Source organism: Lutjanus erythropterus, chromosome 19, assembly GCF_056507025.1.
Source record: "Lutjanus erythropterus isolate fLutEry1 chromosome 19, fLutEry1.hap2, whole genome shotgun sequence".
NCBI classification, from domain to species: domain Eukaryota; kingdom Metazoa; phylum Chordata; class Actinopteri; order Lutjaniformes; family Lutjanidae; genus Lutjanus; species Lutjanus erythropterus.
The window spans coordinates 25,640,774-25,662,533 of NC_139335.1; the positions used below are offsets into that span (position 1 = coordinate 25,640,774).

The 21,760-nt window shown below is 38.1% G+C and overlaps 1 long non-coding RNA gene across 2 annotated transcripts in view; it reads left to right on the forward strand.

The window, feature by feature from the left end:
• Nucleotides 1–1,552: 1,552 nt before the first annotated feature.
• Nucleotides 1,553–21,760, forward strand: part of LOC146309939 (uncharacterized) — an 83,443-nt gene continuing 63,235 nt past the window's right edge. For both annotated transcript variants that reach the window (XR_014772488.1, XR_014772489.1), the window contains exons 1-2: nucleotides 1,553–1,691; nucleotides 12,638–12,702. This is a non-coding gene — a long non-coding RNA (uncharacterized LOC146309939). The remainder of the gene's footprint in view (nucleotides 1,692–12,637; nucleotides 12,703–21,760) is intronic.

Below are 21,760 nucleotides of genomic sequence, written 5' to 3' on the forward strand. Positions count from 1 at the left end.
GAGCTTTGAAGTCAGCTGTTGGTGTTTTTTCTTTTCTAAAATACAATTGGTCACATGCTGTGTTCCTCACAAAAGAAAACCAATCACAGTAGCTCCTCTCAAATGGGACTGATGTAAAAGTGGAAATACGTCCAGGCGCTCTCTGTAACAAGAACAAGCAAGTTCTCCCTCTGTCATTCAAACAAAAAGCGGTAATGGTGACAGCAGGAGAAAGACAAAATTAAATCTCAAGATGTTATTATAATCATTCATTATTCCAGGTTGCTTTTAAAGTTGGATTGTTTTTATTGGGGTGAAAAATACAGCATAATTCATGTATATACTGCCTCTGAAAACAGAAAGAAATCTCAGTTATTTAACAGACTTGGAGAACTCCTTAGAGTCGGCTTCAATCTAATTTTATGATGTGATTTTAATACAGTTACATCAGAAAATGACAATAGCTGTCCTTTTTGGTTTTGATTGTATTTCTATGCTGAAGTTTTTATAGGTGTTTCTATAGGCTTTGTGTAGCAGAGTGGTTCTACAAGCATCAGTGTATCATTAGATGGTTTCAGAGAGTTACAAGGTTCTGTAAATGCATCATGAAAACGATACAGCGTGTATTGATATTAGAAAATGTACTTTGTACTTTGTACTTTTGAATACTTAAGTATTTTTAAAAACATGTGCTTCTGAATACTTAAGTATTTTTAAAAGCAAGAACCCTAGTACTTTAACTCAAGTAAAATTTTGACTGAGCAACTTTCACTTGTAGTTGAGTAATATTTGACCAGGAGTATCTATACTTTGACTCAAGTACTGGGGTTGAGTACTTTGTCCACTACTGGTTATTTTAAACTATTCCATAATTAATTAAAAAATAGTAACTTCATCTTGACATATACTGGTACCATGATATGAAATTGCCCATACAGTGAAAGGTGTAGCCCGGTGTAAATATAAGGGGTTAAAACAAATTAATTTCTACTAAAATCAGACAAAAATAATATAATAAGATGTTTAAACTGAAAGCAAATTTGGTTTATAAAGGAAAATAAATGGTTAACTGGGTTGTTATAAAGTATTGTGTAAATAGCTGAGTAAATGGTTAAAATAATCTGTTGAGGTAATGTTAAAATAAACTGTCATAAATGGCATATTGAAGTGTAAACTGAACCAGGTCAAAACCTACATAGCATGGCTTTAATTTCGTCTACCATTTCAGTGTGTCATTGGTTCCTGAAGTTGTCAGTCAGATTCACCTGTGGTAGTTGACCATATAAGGAAGAGAGCGCTGTAGGGGGCGGAGGAAAAAAAAAACACGGAGGACGAAACAGAAACGACAGTAGGAGAGGCGTGACTGAAGAAGGTGAAACCACCATGGAAATACAGAGTTCTGCAAAGTTTAAGTAAGAAGCGGAAGAATGTAGCTGTGGACTGTTGGGCACATCTGCTCCTGAATTGCTGTGAGTAAAGCGACCATTTGTGTTCGTGTGCCTCAACTAACACCCTGAAGACGCCTGCTAAGGGAGGACGCCATGCTCAGGAAGCACGGGAGCGGAGGACGACGCAGCTGACCGACAAGGACTACTTCATGTTTCCGGAGGACTGCGCCTGGACTCCTGACGCGGATTTCTTCACCGTTGCTGCCTGGTGTCCATCTTTCGGACTTTGACCGTTCTCTACTGAACCTGAACGCCAAACTGTGGGTGAGGTTTCCTATTACTTTTCCTTCCATGAATAAAGATTCAACCAGTTGCATTGTGCAAGGACTGTGCACAGGCCTGCAACTTTTTTTAATTTTGTGTGTGTGTGTGTGTGTGTGTGTGTGTGTGTGTGTGTGTGTGTGTGGGTCCACATTTGTTAACAATGGTGAATGCACGTGATTGGAAGCCAACTGTTCTAGTAATCAGTAGTAACAAGTAAGCCTTGTTTCCTACCCAATTTGGGTAGGAGGCTATTAAGTATTTAATCATTTTCAGTAATTGAAAGATTACTTTAAATTGGGTCAAGGTAATTTGGTTTACTGGTATTTTCTAAGGGATACATTTGTATTTCATTTGTGTTTTTTGTGTTTTATTTAAATTAAAGGGCAATTTTGTAATTTCTTATAAAACTGAACTTCAAATAAATTTATATTCTTTATTTAAAAAAAATGTCTGGGTCCAGTCAGTAAATGTAAAGGTGAATAGTGATAAGTGTAGCAGTTTTGCTTGTAATCAGGGAGATTTGCGTTCCGCCTAATATAGGTAAACCTTGAATCTAACAAACCCAAACACCCCATCATTCCAGTTTAAGGTCGTTTAAATCACACAGGTCTAAAATACTATGGAGTGCTGGGGTGCTACAAAGGTTTTGGCTGATATCACCCGCCCCTACTCAGAAATTATTCTCAAAAACTTGCTAAGGCCGCACCTCACGCTGTTGCAACAACAGTAAATGCATGAATAAGCAGCAGCATAATAATTGGCCGGATGAATAAGTGAACAGTGAAAACATACCGTTTATTCTTTAGGCCCTACAGTAAACACAACCTGCTGGAGAGAGCAAAGAGTGGGCAGTAAATGTTTACTTGCCAGCAATGTGGATATAATCTAACCTGACTCCACTCTTACGCCTTTCAGACACCGTTGTGTGTGCGGGGGTGTATGTGGCAGTCACCATATGTGGAGGCGGCGCTTTTGTTTGTATAGTTGGACCCGTGTCATGTGATTAAATGAGGGATCCTGCAGAGTTTTGAGCATCTGTTGTTTTTTATGTCTTATTCAGTATGTGCAGTCTGAACTGTAGTATAGCAGCAGAAGTGTTATGTTAAAAGTTGAAATGGCTGTTGGCTAAATTCTTAGGATGCATCTCATGTATTATGTACAAAGACAAGAAGTGTTTTATGACTTTTGGCTTGCAAATGAGTTAATGTTGTAAATATTACAGAAGGCTGCGAACAGCCTTAATCTTAAGTGGTCTCTTACATAGATAATGCTTTAGTTATTTCACAGGCCAGAAAATATTTTGCATGATTAAAATATTTCCTTGATTTAAAACAGTGGATAACCTTAATTTGAACTGATAAATTATGCTATGCTGTATTATTTAAAGAACATGCAAGAAAGAGAAAGAGCCCAAGATGCCGCGAGGGCAGGATGAGAGGATGACCTTAAGCCTGTCCGTTCACTTTGTAGAGCTGATTGACTAGTTCACAACGCCTGTAAACTCTGATGACATGCCATTAAAATGATAATTGCGTTTTCAAGTGAGCTCTCAGGTCTGTGTTACTCTCCTGGGTAGCACCCAACTTGTACGTCTTGTAAAGTGACTGTTATCATACAGTGTCATGAGCTGATAGTCCTTTGTTCCACCTCTTGCTTCTATGTAATCTGATAGATCATCGTGTCAGCTGCAATCAAGGAGTCACCATGTCCGGATCAAACACTTTCTTACATTTGAATTTAGATTCCCTTTCTGCCTGTGGATCAAAGGTTTCAGGCTGAGACAGCATTATTCAGCAGGGAAAGGTGTAACGAAAGATTCTGAGGCCTTGAACCTAAGCCAAGAGAGGGATTTTCTATCTGAGACTGATTGGAGTCACAGAGAAAGACTTTACATTGTTAAAATGTAATTCTTTTTAAAATGAAAATCTATCATGCAATATACTAGACATCTAAACCATTTCATTGTTATTAGGGGTGTCCCGATCCACTATTGATATCGGATATTGGTCCGATATCAGCCAAAAAACGAGTATTGGATTTTATCGGACTGCATCTAAAATCTCTGATATAAGCGCTCTGATCAGCAGTCCATTTTCTGCTCCAGCACTTCTATCCATAGGTGACGCTGGTTGCTGACTATTGTTCTCTGTTTGAGTAACATCACTTGATCAAGCCTTTTCTAACATTCCACACCACAAAATAAGTAATAAAAGTATGTATGATTCGTGCTGATATTGTATCAGATTGATATTGTTACGGCCAATACTCAAGGCTGCAATATCGGTATCGTATCGGAAGTGAAAAAGTTGTATCGGGATGTCCCTAATTGTTATGGCTTCATGCCTGTAATGGTTGTAGATGGAGGCATGTTTTTGGGTTCTGTCCGTCCCTTTCTTGTTAGAAAAATATGTCAAGAGCACCTTGATGGAACTTCTTCAAACTTGGCACAAATGTTCACTTGACCTCAAGAATTAACTGATGAGATTTTGGAGGTCAAAAGTCACTGTGACCTCATGTTTGGCCCTCATTGATGTAATATCTCAGGAAGACCTGGATGGAATTTCTTCAAATTTATTACAAACATCCACTTGGACTCAAGGAAGAAGTGATTAGATTTTGGTGGTTAAAAGTCGTAGCTGCAAGTCACTTTGACCTCATGTCTGTCCCATTGTTGTGAACATGATATCTGAAGAGCACCTTGATAAAATTCTGTCGAACTTGCACAAATGTCCACTTGGACTCAGTGATGATATCTGATTTGATTTTAACGGGCAAATGTTGAAGTTCAAGGTCACTGTGACTTCACATCTGTCCCATTCTTGTGAACGCAATATCTCAAGAACTTTGACAGAATTTCTTAAAATTTGGCACAATTCACTTTTATTAGAATTTCAATGTCAGTGGCACTGTGACTTCATAAAACTCATTTGTGGCCAAGGTCAACTTCTCTGTGACATCATAATGTTCAGCTCTACCAAATTAGTCTCTAAGTAATGTCAGCATGTATATATATATATATATATATATATATATATATATATATATATATATATATATATATATATATATATATATATATATATATGTATATATGTATGTATGTATGTATATATATATATATATGTATGTATGTATATATATATATATATATATGTATATATATATATATATATATATATATATATATATATATATATATATATATATATATATATATATACATATTGTATATGTATATATATATATATATATATATATACATATTGCCAAAAAGATTGCTTAATACCTTTTTATTAAATTCCTTCAGAGTATTTACAGATTCATTATATGAGCCTAGACAGACATGGATGTAAACAACAACTTGACTGTTTGGTGGATACAATTGCAAGGCGGTAATTCTAGTCTTAAAGTTAAAGCATTTGATGTTGACAGCCTGATTGCACCTATGATTTGACGGCTGTGATCCTTTCATGATCCTTCCATCATCCTTCCATCATTTAAGCCGAACCACGCCGCCCCTCCTCTCACCTTTCCCGCTTCTATCTCCTTCTATCTATGACACACTTAGAAATTATCTATTAGGGTTTTAACTGCTCGTATCTTCTCTCAATTCAGCACTCATTGCCTGTGCAGCAATAAAAATTCATTACGGTGTTTTGCCTTAGGTGAGTGCTTGATATGTGCAGAATTTCATTCTCACGCTCCCAGGGGCTGCACCACTAAAACGTAATTTCAGTTTGAATAGTTTTCCAGAGGCCTGTGAGGTCTTGCTTTATGCTGAAAGATGCGACTCTCCCATAACATGTGACTCAGGCGGCATTTCTCAATTATCTCTTGTTGTTGTGGTTGTATCGCAGTGTTTTGTTTACCTGCCATGTTTGATAACCACGAGCCACATATTGCTGTGACAGTGAACCTGTTCAGATTGCTGCAGTCAGATATAAAAATATCACTTTCATAACTATTGTTTGCTGTTAGCAGGAACAGAGGACTTCGGCAGTACACGTGTCTGCTCCTCACTGAATCAATTACAGAACACGGTGCCGCTGTCATGTTTTGTTGTGAGGAAGACATCAAGAAGGGATTCTCAGACCACATGATTCAAACACATCTGCAGGAAAACAGCAATTCAAGCAACACTTATATAAGACGTTGCTTCTTCAAGTGATTGCACCAGCAGATGAGCATTTTCTACAACAAAACGGACAAAATGTTGCTTTAGATTTGACTTTCATGAAATATTTGGCCTTCAGCTCTGCCTATTTCTAATTAAAATTTAAAGCAAATTTTGTGTTTTTGTTGTCACTGCTTTGATTTTTCCTGTCTGTTGATAAGGAAAAACAGGTGTGTTGTGTTTGCCTGTGCAGGTGTAGTGTGATGAGTTAACATTAATGAAAATGTCTTGGGGATGAAGGGGATGCTTTTTGCTCAAAATGGGCAACAGACCATTTAATAATTCAACATTAATATTAACTGATCAAGCATTTATGAATGTTTTCACAAAGTTCACTGCTCTTTGACAACACTTCATAACATTATGAGTCAGGTACCAATAAAGTCCTTCCTGATCCCTACTGGCACTTAAATATAGGTACTGTGGAAGAATGAGGGATAAGGGGATAACAATTGAACATTTTAGAATATTATATATTATATACCTACGATGTAAAGTACTGAGATTAAATTTGGGGAAAAAATTGTGTTAACAACACTGATATTGCTGATACTGCAGAAACTGTAAAGTATTTATGGTATAACATATTCAAGAGATATAATGTGATATAAAAACTGCAGGGAAACAGTGAGGTAAAGAAAGGAGCTTTGAGAAGATCTCTTGAAACTCAAATGGTGGCGTTACTGAAGAATATATAAAATATATGAATCAATAAATAACGAGTTTTAAGAGGTTTTCTCAAAGCCCATTTTGTTACTGTAGTACTAATGTATAACTGTGAAACACAGTATATTATAATTATTACACAGACTCTTCAGAATATCAGTGCTGTTAAAGGTCCAGTGTGGTAGATTTAGGGGGGGTCTATTGAAAGAATATGTCAGAAATGGAATATAATACATGAGTAGTGTTTCCCAAACTTTTTCTGGTATGTCCCTCTTCAGAAGCAAAAAAAAACCCATCATCACCAATATTTATAATAGGAAGCAGCTGAAAAGAGGATTCAAGTTGAATATTAGTGAAATAAATCTTATCATGATAGCATCAGCAAACTGTTGTTTGTTTATTTCTCCTGCATAAATCATGTTCATTGAACTTTGGTTTAGCTGCTGATATGTTTTCATTAGTCTACGGTCACCTGAAAATAAGAATTGTTCTGTTTTTGTCAGAGGTCGGGGGCCTCTGAATGAACTGTTGATATCTACAGAGGGTGCAGGTCGCTGCCATGTTGAGGGGTTTGCAATCTGCAAGATCAGTGCTAGACAGCACGACATCCTACACAGTGGTCCTCGTGTCTTTTTGTACCTGAGTAAGAGTAGGCACATGGCAGCAATCTGGGTATTTGCAACTGACTAATTCACTGTTTATAAGAGGCTGTGGTGGACAAGTGGTTTAAGTCCAGGACTTTCCTGTGAGGTGGGGTTCACGTCCCACCATGGACATCCACACTTTCATTGTCTTTGTAGAATTTACATGTCAGTGATGCTTGATAGTTACTAGATCTTATTGTTTTCAAATTTCAGTTGCAGTTTGGTTAGGTTTAGGCAACAAAACAACCTAGCTGGGTTTGGGGGAAAAATTATGGTTTGTTTCTGGGTGTCAGTAGTCACATTAGCAAAATACCAAATACCATTTTTAGCTTTGGACACCTGGCTGCTTGTCTCTGTCATTCTTGGCTGTATACACCCAGGTGTAGATAGCCACATTGGCTATTCCATCCTGGGTGCAAATAGGCACATTGGCTATTCCAGTTGGGTGCAAATAGCACCTGGCTCGTTCTAAAACTGTTTCTCAGTACTGTATCCTGTAGATACCCAGTATTTACAAAAATGCCCAGTTGTTCCTTTGTTGTGCCCCATAGTCTTGTTTTCTTCCACTGTGTCTTAAATACCAGTAGGAACTGCTTAGTACTTTATTATGCACTGATTCATACAGCAAAGTTAGACTGTAACTTGCAGGCTGCATTATAAAGTGTATCCTCATTCCTCCTCTGTGGTCCGAAGACTGAGTTGTGTTTCTGAGCCAGTAGGTTGAACTTTGAGAGATCAAGAGCAGAACAAAGGTGATTTATGGGTTCCCACTCCTGCGGCACAAATTAGCAGGACCGCGGTTCAATTACGCACAGTGGTGGTCGTGGGCGCTGTTATAATGAGGGTCAGCAGGGCACGGCTGGGACAGGAGGCAGAGGGAAGCATGGCTCTTTGAACGGCTGGCACTGCAGTGCAGCTGAACATGAGAGCTGCCGTCGAGGAAGAAAAAGGTCGACGCAATTGGCGCAACACCGACGGATGATTGACAGTCCAGACTTCAACCCTCACCTGTTAAGCTTTCTGCGGATTGGATTTTCCATAATACTACCATCACTCAGACCTGTTGTGTATGTACTTGTCAGTGCTGTTTTCATTTTCATGTCATTATCTGGTCCCCTGTGCCTAAGCTCTGTCTAGTTTGGGTTATTATTTGTTTGGTTAGTTAATTGCTCAGCCCAGCTTTAGCCTCCCCTTTTCATTACTCTACTGATTTCCTATAAGCTTGTTAATTGCAGTGTGAGGTGTAATTAGCTCAAATCAACGTCAAACAGTCCATGCCAAAACAAATTGTCAATACCATTTTGTAGTAGACGGTGAGTGTAAACCTGATGTGTCTTTATTGAATTTTTCTTATGTTTTCTCACACAATATGCCATGCCTCTCTACAATGGTGCTATTCCACTAATCAATACCATCGCTAACTATGCGGGGAAAATAGCTCTAGCCGGCCCATTCTCATCCACCTACCATCTCAGATAATTGGTCCTGATACAATACACTGGTATATACCTATACAATAGGTATCATTAGAGGTGAGTCACATGTGCAGCATGGAGGCAGCAGGGAGAAACATGAGACAGAGATAAAGAGGATGGTTATTAAAAGAAGCTCCGGTGCAGGAATGCAGTAGAGGATGACAGGTTTTGAGGAATGGATAAAGATTTAAAGCCGAGTGAAAGAGGGAAGAGAGTTTCTTTTGAATCCCAGATTCTGACTGAGCCTCTGATCCCACGTCTCTTGTGGCATCTGCTTTGTCTGCCTGATCTCAGATGTGCTAATGGCATTAAGGCTGGATTTTCTGATTGCCAGTGTAATGAGTGCTTCTGATATTTGTGTAGATACAACTATGGATGGACGGCACTTACTTAAGGGTAAAGTAAGAAAAAAAGGTGTCTCATTTATAGAACATATTATCTAGTCTTCTTTTAAGTTTTATTCATTAAGGTCTATTGACCAAAATGTCATGTAATAAACTGAGTGCAAGGGATAAGACCAGATAATTTGTCTTTTTTCAGGGAAAATTGTATAAAGGTCATGTTGTTATTGTTCAATGCTTGTACCAAGTTTAATATCTAAACAGCCAGTTGCATGGCAAAGAGGCAAATTCTTGACCTTTTCCGCAAAGACTTTGAGGTTGCACTTTATTTTACAGTACATGAATAAGAAGTAACAAGCAGTAGGCAAGAATGAAAAATGTTCTTTATTAGTCATAAAACAAACACAGATACCTAAATGAGACACTGTACACCTAACAACTCATACTGTTAGTAAAATTTGAAAAAAACTAGGAATAATATGTTATTTAGTACAGTATTTATACCCTAATTAGACACCATATACCTAATGTTCCACTAATAAGATTTACTAAGCTATACTTTGTATCAGATTAGAAAAATAAAATAACTAGAAGTAATGTATTCCTTATTCGACATTATTAGACCCTGTTTTAGATTATTAGACTTTCTTAGAGGGTAATTAGGGACACATTACAACAAAACCGCAATCTAAAGTAAAATCACATATCTGCTACTTGAGACACACCATCTGTGGCTGAAATCACATTGTTAATAACAAATCACATTATATGCCTATGGTATTACAATGAACCTGTACAGTCACCCACAGACAAAATATTCCTCTACCTTTATAATGTTGGCCTTTACTTGATAGATCTGGTTCACACATTGTTTTTAAAGTAGCAGATATGTGATTTCATTTTATTATACAGTAATTACCTTCCAATACAGATTAATAACGGTCCAATAAAGAGACTAATACTTTCTGATAAAGAAAGCTTTGTTACTTGATACATTTTATTAATGTTAAGTGTATGGTGTTTAATTTGTATATTGTCGTGTTTCTTTAATGTCTGTTAAACAACATTTTATTTCTTTTGTCTAATCTAATATAAAGCATGACCTATTACATCTTATTAATGTGCTATAAAATAAAGTGCAACCAAAGAAGCTGATTTCTGGAGCTGTCTCTTGAAGTGATCTCATGGCAGCAGTAGCATTTCCTACTGTTCAGTTGGGGCACTTACCTACCCAGTCAAAAATTATAATAATAAAAAAATATATATATTTCATAATGACCTTTCAGCATAATGTAATTCAGGTGGTCTGAGGGAAAACTAGATTCCTGCTCCTCCCCTCGGCTCAGTTGAGGCTTTGGAAAGTTTAGCCCGTGAATGGACACCTTGGGCCAATCACAGGTCATTTCGGAGAGAGGGCCTTCCTATTGGTTGTTATTCAAATGCATATGTGCATCTCCTCAGATGGTGAAAGCCTGATTCAGTGGTGGAAAATCCCAAATCTTGTGATTCATTTCTAATAACTCCTCTGCCTACCCATGTGAACTTGACATACTGTCTTCTCGTGGTGCTTCAGGCTCTTTATTTTCAATGCCATGACACTTGCATAGACGAGTGGCAAAGAAGCACGATGACAAACAGTGGGGAGTAAATTATAAGGTGGGACAGGAGGATGTGTGTGTGGTGTACTAGACTCTCATTCAGCCGTTGGATGGTGGCACAACTGCTTCTGAAGCCTGGGGCATTCTGCCCTTGGGCGGGGAAGTGCTAGAGGGGTGTCTTTGAGAAGACAAGTCGCGCCAAGGGGGACTGAGGTCCTGGCGAGGCTCACACAGTGGAGAGCAGAGAGCGGTTTTGCAGGGCAGCCGGCTCCTTCTGCTGCCACTCGAGCTTGTAGGTTTGGTGGGAGGGACTTTGCGGAGTGATACAGTAGAGCAGTGGTGGCCTCAGGCTGTCTGAGAGGCAGGGGCGAGAAAATAAAAAGGGCACCAGCTGTATGCAGTGGGGCACGAATGTGCTGAAAATTGTGCTGCACCGTGTTTTATCCACTGGAAGGGCACTTTAGAGGATACTTGATCATGGTTTATCTGCCACAGGGGCATCCCAAAGGACACTTTTGTGGTATTTTTTTAAACGTGTGGGCACCAGAAAGGGCAATTACCCCGCTGCTCTCCTCTGAGTCTACCAGTGTACCAGAGGGAAATAAGTCTTTTCATAAATCTTCATATATTCAGTCTTTTCATACATTTGACACATTCTTTCATTCAGTGGAGGAAAAGCCACATTATCTTCATAATTTGATCAAGAAACAGTGAATATTCTGTTGATAACGGTGGTGCATACTTAATTTACTGATTTATGGTACATGTTTGTGTGTGTGTGTGTGTGTGTGTGTGTGTGTGTGTGTGTGTGTGTGTGTGTGTGTGTGTGTGTGTGTGTGTGATTTTCCACATATTGTGTGGAGACTGAAGCGAAGCCGCTATTTGCTCTTGATCAAAGCGTAAATGAGATGGGGGTGCTGTCAGTAATGTTTTTTTCTTTTTCCCATTTGTGCATATTTGATGTTTCCCACCACAAACCAGGGAGTGAAGCACTGATGTCTTCAGCTCTTGTACGTTAGAAGAACTGAGCCTCCGAGTGATTTACAGATGAAAGCTGTCAGCGCCACCCTCTCCATTCAGGGAGCCTTGAGAATAATATTGCATCAGAGCCTTTTGTGACAAAAGAACAATGGTTCTGAGTCTGAATAGACCTTAGATGAAGTGACAACTGGAAACAAGGAAAGGAGGAGAATTTCAGCTTTACCTTGACAATAATCATAAAAAATCAAATTTATATAATATTATGATTCATCTTAGTGTTCATTTACCATAAAAGTTGATGATCAGCGTAGGTGTGTAGGTGAAGCACAGTTATAAGTTAAAAGTGATGAATATGAACCATGTTACCTTTACTCCTGCAACTGCTGCTGTAATGAGCAGAGGCTTAAATGTCACAGAGGAGGCATTTGGAGTCATACATTTTTATAAGGTCTGCTTGTGTCATTTAGACCTGAAATGATTAGTCGATCCAGCAACGATTTTGATAACCTGATAATAAATAATAAATAATAAATTCAGTGATTTTTTCCACATACAAATGTTAAATTAATTGGTTTCAGGTTGGCTCATCTAAGGATTTTAGGCCTGTCTTTGTAAATAAACTGGGTTGCACTTTATTTCACAGCACATTTATACAACGTAACAAGTTGTGTTTTGCATTAAATAAGACAAACACTAGAACTAATGTGTTCTTATTAGACAGTAGTCATACCCAATTATAGCTTAATCACTACACACCACACATACAACATTACAAGGGTCTAACAGAGGGAAGCAATACACGTTAGTTTTAATGTACAGTTCTATTGTAATGTGTCCTGAATTACCCACCAATATTGTCTCATAATGTCTAATAAAGGGTCTAATTCTGTCTTATAAAGAATATATTATTGCTCGTTTCATCTAATTTGATATAAAGTACAACTTCTTGTATCTTTTTAGCAGGTACTGTAAAATAAAGTGGATCCATAAACTGAATGTGTTTGGGATTTTTGGCTGTTTGGTTGGATTTAAAAAAACAGGCCATTTCTGTCCAACTTTGTTTACAGGAGACGCTTCTGGTGAAAATCTGGATACTGCTCAACTCTGTCCGACCCCTTCAAACAGATTGTAGGTACGTAGCCAAATGTAAATACATAACTGGCATCTCTAAACAAGAATTACATCTTGACTGGAGAAATAATGTTTGTCTTTTGTTAGCTTCAAAAACAACTGAGTGGCTTGTGCAGTTTCTAAAGAAAAAAAATGTTCAATGATATTGTGAAGTTTGAAAAACAAGCTAGCCCAAATGTTTAGACAGTTACAGTATACAGACAGAACAAACACATGTATCCTTTGTTTGATACAGTACATGGTTCACTGTGAGCTTGGATATATGGTGAGATAACCTGCAAAATTCATCTCCACTTCATGTTACAGCACTTGTTGTGCATGAAGATTATTGTCATGTGAACCCAGTTAACATCACATGCATTACTTTTGCAAGTCCCCACTTATTTAAAGGAGAAATCTGTAATATATTATCTATACTAAATCATAAGTTGACCATGATATATCGTCAGGAATGAAGAAAACATGCTAACTTGCGGCTTCTCTGACAACGCTACAGCCAGCATGTTCTTCTTTATAATTTCCATTCCAGGCTGGATTAATCATTTTTTCACATTTATTAGAGGTCAAATTAATGCCAAATGTAAGTAGATAAGAGTAATTAAACAAAAACAATTTAACAATTAAACAAAAAAAAGTTTGTTAATGGAGTCTGGCAGGCAGGCGGTGACTGAACTCCGACTCTAGAGTGTGTATTTTCAGAGCAGTAGGCTTTTGTTTTCAGGATAACGGGCTTAGCTTTACTTTGACAGACAACTGACAGTTATAAACAGCTGATGATCTTACAGTTAAGGCTCATTTTCACACGACATTGTCAAAATATAATGTTGCGCTCGTCTGGGGAGGAGAGGGAAAACGACTCACTTCAACCATAGATTGTGTATTAAAGACATAAGAGATTCAACCAATTTAATATAATATACTCTTTATAGCTCCATTTCACTCTTTGGACTGCAGTAGTGATTTTTGAACACTAGGGACTTAAATATGTCCCTTTTACACATATTGCTTCTCCAAAAACTTTATTTGCTGGATAATAACAAGATTGATTTCTTCAGTTCAGCGTGAGGATCTGAATGTAGCTGCTGACACTAATGTTTCCCAGACACACACACATGCATACTCACTCACTCACTCACTCACTCACTCACTCACTCACTCACTCACTCACTCACTCACTCACTCACTCACTCACTCACTCAACAAACCGTGACGATAAATATCCACATGGTTTGGGTGAACTGCCACCTCACTCAGTGACTCAATCCAGACAAAATTAAACCTGACAACTTTTGTCATCAGGTCTATCACTCAAATGGCTAAAGAGCCATGTTTGAGCGCCCAGAGGACTCAGAAGCAGGGAGCAGCAACATGGATCGTCACTATAGCTGCATTATATGGTGAAAAAAATAATTTGACAGACATAGAGCTCAACAGATTCTGGAAGTGAAAAAACTTTATGATCATAGGAATAATGTTGTAACCATCCAAAGTAAACTTGATGAGATTGTGAAATGATGGTAGATGCTCCTGTAGAAGCCACAACTCTGTGTCATGTCATTGTTTTCATGATGCCATGGAGAAGTACGACACTACCCACAATCAAGAAGTGTGACAGCAAAGTCTCCGATTGGTGAAGCTCACTGTTACCATGGAAATGTTTACTGAAACCCATGAACAGGTAGTTCTGCGAGCAGGCTGAGTAGCTAGGTCGCTAACATGAATTGTACTAATAATGTTGTGATGCTGCAGTGAAAAAAACTACAATACATTACAAAACTGTTATTAATAATATAAACGCTATGATAATTACAGAAGTTAAATTTAACAAGAAACATATAATTTGTGATCATTTTCTTTTTCTTTTTCTTGTCCTAAATCAAATGTTCTGTGGTCACAATTCATTATTTTTATACGATGATTTTCTGAAATTTCAATGGATTGAATGAATGGGAAATTCACTTCCTGAACCAGAGCCACAGAAAAAGTGGACAGTCACTGTTTTTTGGTTCAATGTGCTTCACGATTAGAGGGAATGATCATTTTTGCACCAGAATTTTTATTTTCACTGAAAAGAACTCATCAAACCCATGATTATGTTACATTTGTAGCAATCAAAAATTATTTAAAAAAATTTGCAGCTTCTGTGGTTTGGAAATTTCATTTGGTCATATAGTGATTGCGCTATTTTGATTAAGCCCAGTTGTCACCAGTATCAATGAACCTCAATGTAAGCTCCTTAACTATCCTCAAGAAGCCATCTAATACCATTTCAGTTATATTCTGCATCCTCAACAAAATCCAGGGTAGACTGATGCTAACTGTCTCATGTATTTGTGCAACAATGATGAACCCTGTTATTCAATGGTTACAATCAGTTTAGTTGTTGGGGACACAAATGAATATATAATCCCATGTTTTCAAAAGGACTGAGTCATCTATTGAACAAGAGCCACAACCACCATGTTGGCCCTCTCCCCAAGGACACCCCATTGCTCCTTTTATGTGTGTGTGGTTTTCGAAATCTTCTGTGCCTGCATCCACACTTTAGTGTGTGAGTCTGCTTTGTGGGTGGCAGTGTGATTCATTATTTACCAACTCCCTCTCATCTGCAGACTAGATTAATTTGTTAAAGCTCTGCACTCATTTGTTATTTGGTGAGAGAGAGTGCGGCATAAAGGAACACAACTTTAGGTGGCCTGAATTGATGAAGGGCCCATTGGAGTGTTTATTAACACAGTTGTTTAGTACTGTACGTGTGCTACCTAGAGCTGTGACACCATTTGTCTAAATGTGAAGTGCTTGGGCCTCTTGTGTTTTTATAGAATTGTGAGGCTTATATTAGAGAAGAGGCTTTATATTATTTCTGATGAGTTTTTGGTGCTTTGCCAATACAGACCACACTTATTAAAGGCCTATTATGTGTTTTTTGGTTTGGGATTCAGATATTCTGAAACCATTTTGTCCAGAAATCAATGCATTCTTTGTGGGAAAAAAACAAAACCGATCAGCTTTTTTCTCTTTGTACTTTTCATTATCACTGTACTAACAATTTCTTTTATTAGCTGTCCCTCATGTTGGATGTCAGAACTTAAATAAGAAATGAAAACAAAGTACACACAAATAAAAAAGTTCAGTGAGTCACAGAAACAAAGATGAATGTAGGCAGTCCAGTCAACTAGGGCCGCAACTAATGATTATTTTCATTATCGATTAATCTCTCAGTTATTCTCTCAATTAATTGAATAATTGTTTGCTCCATAAAATGACAGAAAAAAGTCGAAACATGTTGATCACTGTTTTCCCCAAGATGATGAACTCAAATGTCTTGTTTTTGTTCGCAGCCCAAAGACTATTAACGTAATAGCTGATGAATAATTGAGTAAGGGATAAATCGATTAATCGTTACAGATCTATAGTCAGCCCAAATGGCCTGCTCACCGTAGCTCAAAATGAAGCAGTTGTTCATCACCTGTGGGCCCCAGCAGCTGGTTAAGAGGAGTAAGAAGTCAGCTATCAATGGTCATATAAAACAGAGCAGTCAAAAAATAGAATCACTGCCTCACAGTTGTATGTTTCCACCAACCAGTCAAGTTGCAGTTTAGATCCATGTCTCTCCAGACTCTTATAATGTCTGTAGTGAAAACCTTGAAGGAATTCAATGTGGAACTTGCTATTAAATTGACCTGTAACTTCGAGGTCACCATGATCTTTGACCAACAAAATTGAATCAGTTCATCCTTGAGGCTAAGTGGACGCCTGAACCAAGTTTCAAGAAATTTTCTCCAAGCGTTCTTGAGCTTCAGCACATAGTCAGGGGTGTGCACAAAAAAAACCTAACAATAATCAGGCTGATCGCTCCAGTAGTATGCGAGATTAGCTGCTCCAGACAAGCTGCAGATCTGTTGATCATGCGCGCGCACACACACACACACACACACACACACACACACACACACACACACACACACACACACACACACACACACACACACACACTCACTAATGCACGGATGCATACATGCACACATTCACAGACACGCCAGCGATTGCATGATAATAATATTTGTACAAGCTTTGTAAGAGACAAATTAAACTGTATGTATCCATTCATTTTAAGAGAAGATTCAGATTATTACTTGATTATTTTAATTTTTGTGTGAATTAATTGATATCTATGATGTTTTCAAAGTACACCTTTACATATTTGTTCACATTCTTACATTTTATGCAGGTATAATATGAGCCAGTGATGCAGGTTAAGGAGTTTCAGGGTTTGTGGCACAACACAACTCCACACTTCACTGTACATAGCTCTGAAATTGTGACGATTGAGGGCATATTTGCAGTAGGAACTGTATACTAGCAGTTGTTTTGAAGGAAAACAAATTTAAATCTCATAATGTATGCAGGAAAAATCCAATATGTGTTGTGCTGCTTTGCCTCTTGTTTCAGTAAATGCTAATGACACTGCTATACGCTGTCCATTTACATCATATTGCTGTTGCTGACATGTTTGTTCATAAATATGTGATTGGTGAAACTTTGAAAAATTGAATCAGCAGCAGCGCAATTTCATATTGAACAGGCTGAGGGGAAGCAGAGGTTAGCAGGGTACAATCTTGTTAGCATTTTGTATTATACACATCAAAGCTGAGCTAAAAGCAATTGCATGTTCTCATTAACAGCAGGCTGTTTGTTGAAATGTGTTGTTGTTTGAGGAAAGAAAGGATGATGATAAAGAGAAGGAAGGATGTCTTTATGATTAAACACACTGCTGAAAATGGTCATTTCTACAAGGAAAAAATTTACAGTGGTGCTGTTATTATAACAGGCCTGAGCCTGGAGGGGATCATGCGATTGTGAGCATGAATGTATGAACAGACCTGGAACTCATCCACAGCTCAAAACTAAGCTGATCAGTCTAGCTGTGTATGGGATTCATACACAGCTAGACTGATTAGCTTAGTTTTTTTTTAGTCCACATTCATGACAGTATGCTGATGGAACTCTGTGATTGACAATTGGTGACAGCTGTTGGGTCATTCTTGTAAAGGAATGTCTTGAGAGAATTTAATGGTCAAAGGTCAAAGGTCAAGGTCACTGTGACATCATGACCATTAAGAACACAATATCTCAGGAACACTTCAAGGAAAATTCTTCAAATTTGGTACAAATATGCACTTGGACTCAAGGATGAACTGAGTAGGTTTTGGTGGTCAAAGGTGACTGTGACTTCTAATTTGGATATTGAAGAAATTTCACCACTTTACCTGTAACTAGTTAGCTGTAATTAAATTACAAAATAAATTACAAAATAAATGCAGTTGTAATCGGTTAAAGTTACTTATAAAAATATGTAACTAAATTACAGTTATCAAAATGTTGGTGATTACAGAGGCATTACATTCAAATATTGCTTTCAGGTTCCCTGACAGATCTGCACTCTGAGTGACCTCTTCTAGTTTTTGTCATTTGAAAAGGGTGACAGAATACAGAACACTAATAGCTGAGGTATAGTGGTCAATTAACTTTAATTGTTAAATTGTTAATTTGTACAGGGGCAAGTAAGAATTGACTTTGCACAAGTAGATTTCTGACCCTCTTGCCTGGCTGGGCAAGTGAAAAAAACATTAATGTTGACCGCAGTAATCCTTTTTTGTATAGCCTTCCCTCAGTATACTTCTTATAGGTTTTATAGTTCAGCTTCTGTATTCACATTCACTTGTATCTACTTTAACAGTCTTGTTTTGTTTTTGTATTGCTGGTTGCCTTTGTCTATTTTCTGCGACAGTCTTTTGATCTTCTCTCAGGGTCCCCTTTGTGGTTTGACTTCAGACAGAAAATCTCTGGGAAGATTTGTTTCTATTTTTTATTCATCAGCTTTGCAATAACTGGATTTAGCTTCCCTGCCAACATTTCTGTTGGTGATGCTTAAAGGGACAGTTAACTCCAAAATCAAAAAATACACATTTTTTTCCTTACCTGTAGTGCTATTTAACCATGTAGATAGTTTTGGTGAGTTGCAGAGTTTTGGAGATGTCAGCTGTGTGGATGTCTGCCTCCTCTCAAATATAATAGAATTAGATGACACTCAGCTTGAGGTGCCATTTGAAAAATGGACAAGTGTTTACAGCTCAGCCAAGGAGTATGCCACTAATGTTTACATTGCATTGCATCTCTTCCAAAAGTAGATGCACGCTGGGGGCAGGCAGGAGACGAGGTCGATGAGGCGGAGGATCTAGAACCACAGGAGCAGTCAGACGAGGCAGACAAGCCAACGATGGACGAGCAGGAGGGGGAGTCGAGGCCAGGTGGTAGAGTTGGAGCAGGTGAGTAGTCAGACAGGGTAGATGAGCCGACAGTGGACGAGCAGGAGGGTAGTCAAGACCGGACGAGGGATCGAACAGCCGTACAAATAGCACTACAGTTAAGAGGAAAAATATGTATTTTTTGATACTGTCCCTTTAAAAATGCTTCCAAACAAAGTGACCAATGAAACGTGTCTTTTGACAACACTATTCCAGCAGTTTTAATCACTTATTACCCCAAAAGTGAACATTATGTAATGTAATAATGTGCTTGGACAGACATGGCTGAAAAAGTGACCTTGGATTAGAACCTGGCCCCTCCACACTGGCCTGGGGGTTGAGCCAATGTCCTGGGATTATGGTAAACCACTGCTCTGCCAATATCACATGCAGGATTACTAGCCACCACATTTTTATGGATTGACAGGCAAACCACCGTAGGATTCTCACACATTTGGGATTAAATGTCAAGGACCGTGCAAGATTTGTGCAATAACTCACTGACTGAATGTACCTGATAATTTCATCCCACAAACAATCTTAACTGCATCATTTTTATCATTTACAACAATAACATGACAAGCATAAGTGAGCACCTCATTGTTTTGTTTTTAATGCATCCAATATCCTCAGCAGCTGTCATATCAGATGCTTTAAAATACACATTTAAATTCCCAACACTGACTCATCTGAGCACAGAGCAGCCACACTGTCATCTGTGTGTGTCAGTGCATGAGTCACAGTGAAATCTCATTCATGACAGAGGCTTATTTGCTATCTACATGTGTCAAATTTCAGTAGAAAAAGAGTGTTTTTAACATCAAACATCTTTCTGCAAAAAATGCCAGTACAAACAGCTAAAGCTTGCAGATGTATGTGGCATATGGAGCAAACACTCAAGTCAAAACAGCAGAGCGCTGGTAGGTTAAAGTGTTTTTAAAATTTAATCTTGAAAGGTTCAATAAAGGGAGAAGATCAAATGAAAGGAGAGGGGAAATGTCTTGATTTTGGGGCAGCATCTGAAAATAGCTTGAACATTTAGTGCTACATCTCGCAACAGACAGGACTTTTGGGTCAGAGGATCTCATGTCTCTTTCTCAAGATTTTGAAGTCAAGATTTTAATTTAAGTTCTGGTGCTGCAGTCAAATGAACCCAGAATCTTTTGGTTTAAGACAGGATAGAGAATGCTGAGAGATACCAAAGATGTGTTGAAGGAGCAATATCGAATTTTTGAGTTGGGTGTCTAAAAGTTAGTTCTGTGATCCAAGTAAGAAGCTGGAGCCAGAGACAGATATATTAACTTGGTTGAAATCCTATTTAATATACAGTCTATGGTTGAAGTGAGTTGTTTCCCCCTGCCCCTCCTCCCCAGACTTGAGGAAGCTCAGGCAGGCTGCAGGAACACTGCAGGAACACTGCAGGAACACTGCAGGAACACTGCAGGAACACTGCAGGAACACTGTTATCCTGAAAACAAAAGCACAATACAAAAATCCACACTCTGGAGTTCAGTAACTGCCTGCCAGACTTCATTAACATTTTGCTCAGTTTAACTGTTATAAAGATATACTCCTTAAAGATCATTAATAGTTTCTTATGACTCATAATCAGACACTAATTTATTCAACAAACATTCGTCAAGTTAAGGACTGGAATAGAAATTTCAAAGGAGAACATACTGGCTAAGTATTTTAACTTTTCATGTTCCTGCAATATCTGATGGCACATCAGGGTGATTTTATGATTTATTACAGTAAATATATTACAGATCTCTCCTTTAAGTGCTACAGTAAATAAGGCAGGTAATAAAGTCAAAGCCATGGATTTGGCTATTTGGCTAAAAGGTTTTATTTTATTGTGGTAAACATGCTACCCCCTGTTATTTTGACAGATGTCTTTGACCCACTGTGTTGTATTTTTATCCCAGTATGCCAGATTAAAAGCGGGCAGTGCGGGCCAAAAATGGTAGGGCTGCTGGCTCTTTGATGCGACTGGTTGGAGTCTACCTGTTGTCTGAACTATGTGCCAGAGGAGAGATTTGGATAATTCCTTTTTAACACTCCCACCGAACTCTGACGTGAAGGTCACACAGAGGACTGCAGAGTCTACCAGTTAAAAGTAAAACGCTAATATCTAACTTAACTGCTGCATATTTTGTTTCTTCAACTTTTTTGAAGCAAAGGTTGGTGTCTCTTGCATTTGAGCTTAGATTTAGAGATAGACTCTTTTATATGTAGCCTAAAAACTATAGACATCAAATGGGTGAATACATAATGAATCATAAAAACAAAGCTTTTTGTTATGGTGCAGTCTCAAGGTATAATGGATGGCCATGATGATGCATGATTCACCATGAAACAGGGAGTTGTTGTAACGTGAGTGTACAGCATGTGGCTGTTTTGTTTTCAGTTTATGAGTCTGCGTGTGTGTATGTGTGTGTGGCTGGAAAATGTTTATTGCACTGTTATTGAAGGTTATTTGTTATATTTTCCAGTCTCAGAAAAAAAACTTCATTCGGTTTCCCAACGCAGGAGATCCTCCCAGTTACTTGTTTTGTCTCCCCACACTGTGGAGAAAAACAGCAATGTTTACATTTGAGCTGGAACCAATTAAATTTTCTTCAATAACAACTTAAATGGTATCAATCAGCAAAGCAGATGCCAATTAATTATCCGTCGAGCAACTTTTTGATTTCAGTTCTACTTGTGTAGTTTTGCAAACAAGATTTTTTACTCCACTCCACTCTGGGC